The sequence below is a fragment of the Tachyglossus aculeatus genome, chromosome 9 (assembly GCF_015852505.1).
Source record: "Tachyglossus aculeatus isolate mTacAcu1 chromosome 9, mTacAcu1.pri, whole genome shotgun sequence".
NCBI classification, from domain to species: Eukaryota; Metazoa; Chordata; class Mammalia; order Monotremata; family Tachyglossidae; genus Tachyglossus; species Tachyglossus aculeatus.
The window spans coordinates 18,915,586-18,926,005 of record NC_052074.1 but is presented as its reverse complement, the minus strand read 5'-3'; the positions used below and the strand labels follow the sequence as shown (position 1 = coordinate 18,926,005).

Here is a 10,420-nt window from a genome sequence, read left to right as displayed (position 1 = left end):
GAGAAACTTAAACAAAATCTCTTAATGTGAGAGAATTATGAACAAGTGTGGGTTTCAGAAATAGGATCATCATCAATCATATTTATTGAGCGCTTACTGTGTGCAGAGCACTGTGCTAAGCGCTTGGGAAGTACAAGTTGGTAACATATAGAGACAGTCCCTACCCAGCAGTGGGCTCACAGTCTAAAAGGGGGAGACTTTATTACTCTATTTATTTATTTATTTATTTATTTTACTTGTACATTTCTATCCTATTTATTTTATTTTGTTGGTATGTTTGGTTCTGTTCTCTGTCTCCCCCTTTTAGACTGTGAGCCCACTGTTGGGTAGGGACTGCCTCTATGTGTTGCCAATTTGTACTTCCCAAGCGCTTAGTACAGTGCTCTGCACATAGTAAGCGCTCAATAAATACGATTGATTGATTGATTGATTGAGACAGAGAACCAAACCAAACATACTAACAAAATAAAATAAATAGAATAGATATGTACAAGTAAAATAAATAAATAAATAAATAGAGTAATAAATATGTACAAACATATATACATATATATGGGAAGGGGTGGGCTCAAACGTCAATATCTTTATCTCATATCCAATCTGGAAGGACCAGTAGGCCCCATGGAGAAGATTCTGAAATTCTCTGGCCAGATCTAGGAATGCAACCTGGACTGAAGTTTTTAGTATTAATAATAATAATAAGAATTATGGTACTTGTCAAGTGCTTACTATGTGCCAAGCACTGTTCTAAGTTAATCAGGTTGGACACAGTCCCTGTCCCACACTGGGCTTAGACTCTTAATCCCCATTTTTTACAGATGAGGTAACGGGCACAGAGAAGTCAAGTGACTTGCCTAAGGTCACACAGCAGACATGTGACAGAGCCAGGATTAGAAGCCAGGTCTTTCTAACTCCCAGGCCCATGCTCTAACCACTAAGCCACACTGCTTCCCCTAAGTTTTGGTGGGTTCTGTCCCAGGAAAGAGTAAAGGGACCATTTGTGACAGAATTTAAAAGGTCATCCTAAGCATTTTTTGTTTTTATGTTCTGACAATAAAAAGTGACGTGATTTGCATACTTTAAAACCAGCACAGTCCAGTGTAAAAAATAGTCAGTGCAAAACATGCCTGAGGATACTGAGACACAGAGAAGTTAAGTGACCTGCCCAAGGTTGCACAGTAGGTGAGTAGCGAAGCCGAGATTAGAACTCAAGTCAATCAATCAATCAATCGTATTTATTGAGCGCTTACTGTGTGCAGAGCACTGTACTAAGCGCTTGGGAAGTACAACTTGGCAACATATAGAGACAGTCCCTACCCAACTGTGCTCTTTCCACTAGGCCGTGCTACTTTTCCACATGGATATGGAATGTGCAATTTCAGATTTTCAAAAAGGTCATCTTATTTTGCTGAATTCAAGGGTGTTTGAGACAGTTATTGCATTAAAACTTGGCCATAGGAAATTAGGTGTCTACATTCAGGACCAAAATGTTATGCAGTGACCTGCTGTGATATTGATTTGGTTTAAGATTGATGTCTTGGACTTTATTCATGGCAAACATAAAAATACCCTAAAAATGAAACTTGGAGCACATACATCTTCCACCATTTGAACAACTAGCTCGGCAATTATAAAAACATTCTTTGGTAAAATTGTTCAGCCTAAATAGACCATTCTTTTCATAACACCATTAATAGGACCGAAGAGTGTGTGCACTGTTTCTAGAAAGTTTCCCTAGAAAATGAAGGAAATTCATTTATTAAACTTAAAATTAAACCAATCTGCAGTACAAGTAGGTGAAAAAACTTTGAAAGGAGGGAAAAACGATATTAATTTTGGATTTCTTTAAAACTAAAGCCTATATTTAAACCACTTAAAAAACAAACAATTGTTTGCCAATATTCTGCCAACTGCAGTGTTGAGTACTACATGAACCCAAGAGAAGAAGAATTGTTAAGAATTGAATTGGAATCTCTTTTTCAGACCTGAGAGAATGGTGTGAAGCAAGTGTTGTACATATTTTGTGACCAGCTTATTTCTTTGGGCTGAGTCTGCTTCCTTCTGTCAAATACATCCTTGTCAAAGGATATGACTGCCAGCCATGAATACTTATTTCCTTAATTTATTACTGATTAGGCCCAGTTGATTCAACCACAGCGGCAAGGGGCATGAAATAGGGATTGATTTTTGGTGGCGATGCAGAAGCAAAGGAAGTCCTGACTAGAAATTGTTTGAGAATCATTGGAGCAGATATTGAAATCAACTGTGTAGTTCCTCTTATTGTCTGGATCAGGAATGAGAAGGCCTGAATTCTGGCCAGGGTACCTGGGTGGCCTTGGCCAAGTTACTTAGACATTATGTACTTCCACCTACATTAACTCTAGTTTTTAACTAATTCAGGAGGATGTAGTGAAGTGGACAGAGTGAATGCACGTGGAAATGTTTTAAGGGAAAAATTACTCTACAAATCCAAATTATTATTCTTTCAGTCCCTGCTAACCAGTGATGGTGATGAAAACTATTTATCTTGGAAACTCTGAGAATCCTGATTTTATGTGGTTAAATTCTTAGTGAGGGTTTGCCGATGAGGTCCCAGGTGATTCTGTGTGCTTTAAGCAGTACTTTGGGCACATAACGTAACATGATGACATCATGAACTGGGTTGGAGGTCAAGCACCTCAGCCCCTTGGCTTCTACGTATCAATAAGAGGCCAGAATTTTCTTCTCCTCCTCCCCCCTGCAGCATCTGGGGTGGTTTTTAGTCCCTCTTTTGCAGAGGAGGTAACTGAGGCACAGAGAAGCTAAGTGACTTGCCCAAAGTCAAACAGCTGATAAGTGACAGAGCCGGGATTAGAACCCACGACCAAGTCCGTGCTCTTTCCAGTAAGGCGCTACTGAGAGCTCACCTCCTCCAAGAGGCCTTCCCACACTGAGCCCCTTTCTTCCTCTCCCCCTCGTCCCCCTCTCCATCCCCCTCATCTTGCCTCCTTCCCTTCCCCACAGCACCTGTATATATGTATTTATGTTTGTACATATTTATTACTCTATTTATTTATTTATTTTACTTGTACATATCTAATCTATTTATTTTATTTTGTTGGTATGTTTGGTTTTGTTCTCTGTCTCCCCCTTTTAGACTGTGAGCCCACTGTTGGGTAGGGACCGTCTCTATATATTGCCAACTTGTACTTCCCAAGCGCTTAGTACAGTGCTCTGCACACAGTAAGCGCTCAATAAATGCGATTGATTGATTGATTGATTGATTTTTACTACATCCTGGTGGGCACCAAAGATTGTCTCTGTTCCAGCCCACACCGCCACCATCATCATCACCACCACCACGGCGATCGCTGAAAAATTGTCACGACCAGAATGGCAATCCTGACCTGTTCTGCCTTAATTTCAGCCCAGGCTGCCAAACCCTATGACACCGGCCCGTCCAAAAGTGGGGCTCCCACTATACCCAGACCCCACTCTTGCTTCTTCTCAAGTTAGTTGTAGTGCTTACAGTAGTGTCTCACGCTTATCCTTCCTGCTGCCAACCTCTCGCTCGTGCCTCTCCTTCTGCCTGGAGTACCCTCGTCCTTCATGTCTAACACCATTGCTCTCCCCATCTTCAAACCCCTTTTCGAATCACATCTCCAGGAAGGTACCGTCCGACTAATTTTTATTCTTCCCAGTTTATATCTCCCAAAAGCCATCACCACTTCTGTGCCACCTAAGCACTTAGATTAACCAAGCCAGCACAACACTTATGTACATATCTTTATACTCTATCACTTTCTTCTAAAAATATTTTAGTGTCCATCTCCTCTGATAGATTGCAAGCTTCTGGAGGACAGGGGTGGTGTCCACTAATCCTATTGTCTTCTAAAAAATAATAATAATGATGACATTTGTTAAGCGCTTACTATGTGCAAAGCACTGTTCTAAGCACTGGAGGGATACCAGGTGATCAGGTTGTCCCACGTGGGGCTCACAGTCTTCATCTACATTTTACAGATGAGGTAACTGAGGCTCAGAGAAGTTAAGTGACTTGCCCGAGGTCACACAGCAGACATGTGGAGGAGCCGGAATTAGAACCCACGACCTCTGACTCCCAAGCCGGGGCTCTTTCCACTTCGCATGAGCAGAGAAGCAGCGTGGCTCAGTGGCAAGAGCATGGGCTTTGGAGTCAAAGGTCATGGGTTCGAATCTTAGCTCCACCAATGGTCAGCTGTGTGACTTTGGGCAAGTCACTTAACTTCTCTGTGCCTCAGTTACCTCATCTGGAAAATGGGGGTTAAAACTGTGAGCCCCACGTGGGACAACCTGATCACCTTGTAACCTGCCCAGCGCTTAGAACAGTGCTTTGCACATAGTAAGCGCTTAATACATGCCATTATTATTATTATTATCATTATTCTCTATGCTTATACAGTGCTCTGGATACAGTAGGAGATTAATAAATATTATTGATCGTTTGATTGACAAGAAAACCTTGTAAATGCATGGTGCAAAGACACTGGTCTCAAATACCCCTCCCAGAATCCATAGGGAATTCTGGGAGGAATTTAGCATATCTGCCAATAGTGGAAAAAAGTCTCCACATTGTGAATGGGGCTGAGTTTTCCTTGGCCTTAGACTGTGCGCTCCATGTGGAGACCACAGATGTTTAATTCCCATTTTACAGATAGGGAAATTGAAGCATAGATAAATTGAATGACTTACCCAAGATCGCACAGGCAAATGGCAGTCTTGGGATTAGAACTCATATCCTCTCACTTCTATCTGGTCCAAAGAGTCTTTTTTAAGCTGAAAACGAATCAAATAATTGGATCAGATGATTCCAATGAAGTTGCCTTCACGTCATCTAGAAAACATGCATGGAGTCTGAAAAAATGCACGCACTTGTACAATTGTTCCTTTTTTGTCAGAGAACCTCAGCTTCTCCTCTGCCAGCTTTTTGTAAGATAAAAGGAGATAGTTTAGCTGACTCCTCGCACAGCATAAAGCGTATTTATTCAGCTGGATGAGACTCTCAGGAGCCAGAGTCTAAAACTGGCCACTAGCAAAGAGCTGGCAGGCTCAGGCTCCATACATGTGTTTCCTTTTAAAGAGGATGGACTCTCAAGAGTGTTGTTGCTCTGGCCCTTGAGTCCAATTTCCCTACGGGCGGGCCCGTGCATTGTCCTGCGTCTCAAGGTGCTGACAGCCAATTAATTCACTTGGTAACACATATCCTAAGGACACCTACGGCATGGATCTGCTCCAGTTGAAAATTTGGAGGTAAAACTTTTGACGGGTGAGGTTACAAAGTAAGCTGAAGATTTGGCTTCTGAACCAGTCAAAAAGGATGTAGAACAGTTTTGGTCTGTTTTCTCATTTTCATAAAACTTTCTTTGCTGAACAAGAATCTTTGGAAGGAGAGGATGCCCTTAGTTTCTGAAAGAAAGCAGAATAATGCTTCTGGTCCCTCTGCAGCATTTAACCACCTTGGCAAACGTCTTGAAATACAACATCTGGAGTCTTGTATTCAAAATTAGATTCATAAAAATGAACACAAGAATTTAAAGTTTACAAGGAAATATGGCAGAAAAGGGTATGTATTGTGCTCCTAGAATAAAACCAGATAAAGCCATTGCCTAAGAGATTTCCGTTCAAGCACAAAAGAACACATCTGGATAGGAATAAGACTGATTCTCATTACATTACTGACAGGTTCATCACCAGGAATTACTGTATCACCTCTAATTCATATAGAAAATGGGAAAGAACTTCATGTAAACTTTATAGGTATTGAAGCCTGATAAAGCTACATGAAATTACAGAAGATCATGTTTTATAAACACAAACAGAAGAGGTAATGAGCTTATACGATGACAGAGATTTCAACAGGTTATCTAGATCATCCCCTTGTCTCCAGGCAGGGCCACATTCAAATATCCTGGATGGTCCACTATCATAATTTTGGTAGTCTAGGAGGATTTTACAACTACCCTCTGTAGTATGTCAACTCTAAAACTTCCAAAAGGTGAGGTCTACATTACTGTAAAATATCAGGTAATTAAGGCAACACCGTCTCCGCCCTGCTAAATGAAAAGCAATATGTTCTTTTCTGAATTACTCAATAATTAGAGAAAAGTATTTTTATTTTCTGATCTGTATTACCATAAAGTTAGTCTATTTTTCTATGTAATCCGAGGCCTGGTCTCTGGAGCCACCCTAAATGGCTTATCCTAAAACGAGGTAAGGCTTTAGGGGGACAAGAATTTTGATAAATTTGAAAATACTGAACATTCCATAATACTGGTACTGGACTTTTCCAGAAAACTGAACCTTTTTTTTGATGGCATTTGTTAAGTGCTTACTATGTGCATAGCACTGTTCTAATCGCTGGTTTCCTGGCTCTAGTTATTTATCACTGGACTGGATTTTTAAAATTTGACAACCACTTTCCTCCAACTCCCTGTTTAACCCACTAAAATCTGTTTTCTTCCACCTTTGACACTGAGACCACATTCTCCAAGGTCAATAACAACTTCCTCTGCCAAATTTAGGGGACTTTACTATATCCTACTCCTCCTTAACCTCTAGCTATTTTGGCCCCCTGGAGTACTATCTTTTAAGGCTAGTTTAACCTGGCTCTCCTACTTCTAGTCTCTTTTACTGATTTCTCTTCTGCTTCCCACACCCTAATTGTGGATGACCCTCATGACTCTGTACTGGGTTTCCTACTCCTATCACTTAAACATCAGCTTTCAGGTTTCAGTTACCACTTTAGGAATGCCTTCCAAATCTATTTCGCTATCCCTGCTCTCTCTCATCTTCTCTGTAGTCTCACATTTCCTCTTGCTTCCAGAGCATTTCTACATGGATGTTCTGTCCGCACCTTAAATTCAATATGTCTAGAAATGAACTCATCTGCTCTCCCAAATCCACTCCTCCACTTTTATTTCATCTTCATGGTCTGCAATCTTCAAATTATTTTGATTCCTTACCATTTCTCATTCAAAGTGTCAATTTGTTGTCCATAGCATTCCCAGGATCCACCCCTTCCTCTTCACCTAGTCACCTTCTAGGTACTTGTTCTACCCTGACTGATCTACTATATCAGTCTCCACACTGTCATCTCACTAGTTAATACTTCATTATGCTTCCTAAAATGTTTCTCTGCACCTCTCCCCCTCCTCAAAACTTGAATGATTTCCTATTCCTTTCTGCATCAAGCAGAACCTCCTTATCATTGGCTTTAAGGAATGGCATCAGCTTTTATCAACATCCTTTCTCAACATGCTTCAGTTCACATTTTTTGTTCCTTTTGAGCTAACTTCACTGTGCCTTGTCCTTAACTTTCTTGTCTCCAACTCCTTAGTCATGCATTTTATCCTCCTTGGAATTCCCTTTTGCTTCAAATTTGCTGGACCATCGCTCTCCTCATCTTCAAAGTCCTCCTGAAATCTCGCCTCCTCTAGGAGACTTTTTTGATTCATTTTTATTCTCCCCATATCTTCCTAAATTACACCACAGCACTTATACACTCAAAGTCACCCAGTGCCCTTTTGTACCTATGAATTTCCACACTCATTATTTAAACACATATCCATCTTTTCATTCTTTTCTCCCATTTCTATAAATTATTCTGTGTCTATCTTGGGACTGAATCTAAGATCACTGAGGGCAGAGATGCACTTGATTGTACATGGAAATTTCCCATATGTATACCTGTCTCACTCTTTTGACTGATTATTTTGGCTATTTTCTTTCTGTAAATGGTTTGTGATTACCTTTGCAGCTGCCATTAATATTTTTCAAGCCAATTCAGAACAAGAAAGCAAATTTTGATCTTCTTAAATTGTTTTGGATTGATCTACTTTTGGGACATACTGAGTCAGTCCTTTTCACATTTGAAAAAGCATCACTCAGATCAACAGGGAGGTCATGTAAGTCTTATAAACTGTCTAAAGGCAGGTGAGTTTTTGCATAGGGTAAATTTGTATAACAGACTCATATACGCAAGTGCGTGAGCCAGGGAGGAAACATCTGTGGTAACCTGAATTCGGAATTGCAATAGCATTTTCATAATTAAAACATTAATACACTTTACATTCAGTACTTGGAAAAAATGAATTAGACTAATATTACAAGTTAAAAAGTTACAAGAATCAAGCTTTGGTATTTGGGCAATCATTTCTTTATTGTTCAAGGAGTAACAATAAATATGTTATGCCCAGTTGGCACCACATTATTTAGGGCACAGCATAAAACCATGGTGCTAAAGGAAATTGCTACATATAAACAAGGTCAACAACTAGGTTAATGATTAAATTGACATCTGAAAATGGAAAGTACAGGCCCAACATGTGTTAGACAGGTCCCTTGAAAGTAAATCTAAATAATTTAGCACAGCTCTGGATCCAGTAAGATAACTTTTGCCAAATATTTTTGCTCTCATTTAAAAAATCATATGTATTTCAAAGGAAATAAAACCAGTATGTTTCTGATTCATAGGAACAGTTTCATAGGAAAAGCCCTGGAAACTGTTTACCAAGACTTTTAGTTTAAAAGATGTTTTAGCTCTACTGAACAGAATTCAAACTCAATTGCTTGTTCAAAACTCGGAGCCTTACAAAAGACGATAGCTCCAATACCGACAGATATTTCTCCCGTAGACGTTGGCATGGAAGGGTCCGGGGCATAGAACAGTGCTTGGCACATAGTAAGTGCTTAACAAATACCATCATCATTAGTATAAAATGTTAGTTTTACTTTTCAATCTTGGCAAACTTTAGGTTAGTACTGAATTCTCCGAAGTGGGCCTATAAATTGGGGTTCAGGATAATTTTTTGCTGGTCCTAGTCACCTCCTCGCCCTCATAATTTCATTTAGAAAAAAGGAAAATGTGAGATTGAGGTCTGTATTTGTTGCGAATCCAGCTAACTGGATAATCATCCTCAATGCTGCTATAATAATCAATCAGTCAATCAATCGTATTTATTGAGCGCTGACTGTGTGCTGAGCACTGTACTAAGCGCTTGGGAGGTACAAGTTGGCAACATATAGAGACAGGCCCTACCCAACAGTGGGCTCACAGTCTATAATAATGACATAATTGTAGTGTGTATTATGCGTTTACTATGTGCCAAGCACTGGGGCAGATAGATAATAGTGTAATTAGATTCGACCTAATCCCTGTGCCATGTAATAATAATAATGGCATTAGTTAAGTGCTTACTATGTGCAAAACACTGTTCTAAGCGCTGGGGTGGATACAAGGTGATCAGGTTGTCCCACGTGGGGCTCACTGTGGTTGTCCCACGCGGCGCTCACAGTCTTAATCCCCATTTTACAGATGAGGTAACTCTGGCACAGAGAAGCTAAGTGCCTATAGTCACACAGCTGACAAGCGGAGGAGCTGGAATTAGAACCCATGCCCCATGCTCTTTCCACTGAGCCACGGGACTTGCGCCTAAAGGGGAAGGGAAAACAGGTATTCAATCCTGATTTTACAGATGAGGAAACTGACAAGTTGGTTGACTCACATGTTGTACTGTAACATTTCAAGTGCTTCATCTCCTCTCAGGGTCGCACCTGGAGAGTTTCCAGTACACTACCAGTCTCGACAATGGGAGGGAGAGTCAAGCAGAGGAATATCCATTCCATTCCCAGCTTGGGCAGTGGCTAGTGGGTGGAAGGCAATCGGCTACAAGTCAAAACTCACCTGTGTTGGGCAGCAGCGGCACAGGAGAGAGTCGAGGGCTGAGACTCAAGTTTGCTGCGCGGAAGGAGGCGATGGTAAACCGCTTCCATATTTTTACAAGAAAACTCCACGGATCCACTACCAGAACTGTTGCAAATGGTGGTGGGGCGTCCTGGGAGAGATGCAAGCCCGCTGTTGGGTAGGGACCGTCTCTATATGGTGCCGACTTCCCAAGCGCTTAGTACAAGAATCAAGAACAAAAAGTTACAAGACTCAAGCTTCGGTATTTGGGCAATCATTTCTTTATTGTTTATGGAGTAGCTGCAATTTTATGCCCAGTTTGTACCGCGTTATTTAGGGCACAGCATGGTGCTAAAGGAAATTGCTACATATAAAAAAATCAATCAATCAATCAATGTCGTTTTTATTGAGCGCTTCCTGTGTGCAGAGCACTGTACTAAGCGCTTGGGAAGTACAAGTTGGCAACATATAGAGACAGTCCCTACCCAACAGTGGGCTCACAGTCTAAAAGGGGGAGACAGAGAACAAAACCATACTAACAAAATAAAATATATAGAATAGATATGTACAAGTAAAATAAATAAATAAATAGAGTAATAAATATGTACAAACATATATACATATATACAGGTGATGTCATCATCATCAATCGTATTTATTGAGCGCTTACTATGTGCAGAGCACTGTACTAAGCGCTTGGGAAGTACAAATTGGCAACAT

The 10,420-nt window shown here is 40.5% G+C and overlaps 1 non-coding gene across 1 annotated transcript; it reads left to right on the top strand.

The window, feature by feature from the left end:
* Positions 1-9,552: 9,552 nt before the first annotated feature.
* LOC119932647 lies at positions 9,553-9,690 on the top strand. Its single transcript, XR_005452391.1, has one exon. It is a non-coding gene; the product is annotated as a small nucleolar RNA SNORA7 (small nucleolar RNA).
* Positions 9,691-10,420: the final 730 nt, after the last annotated feature.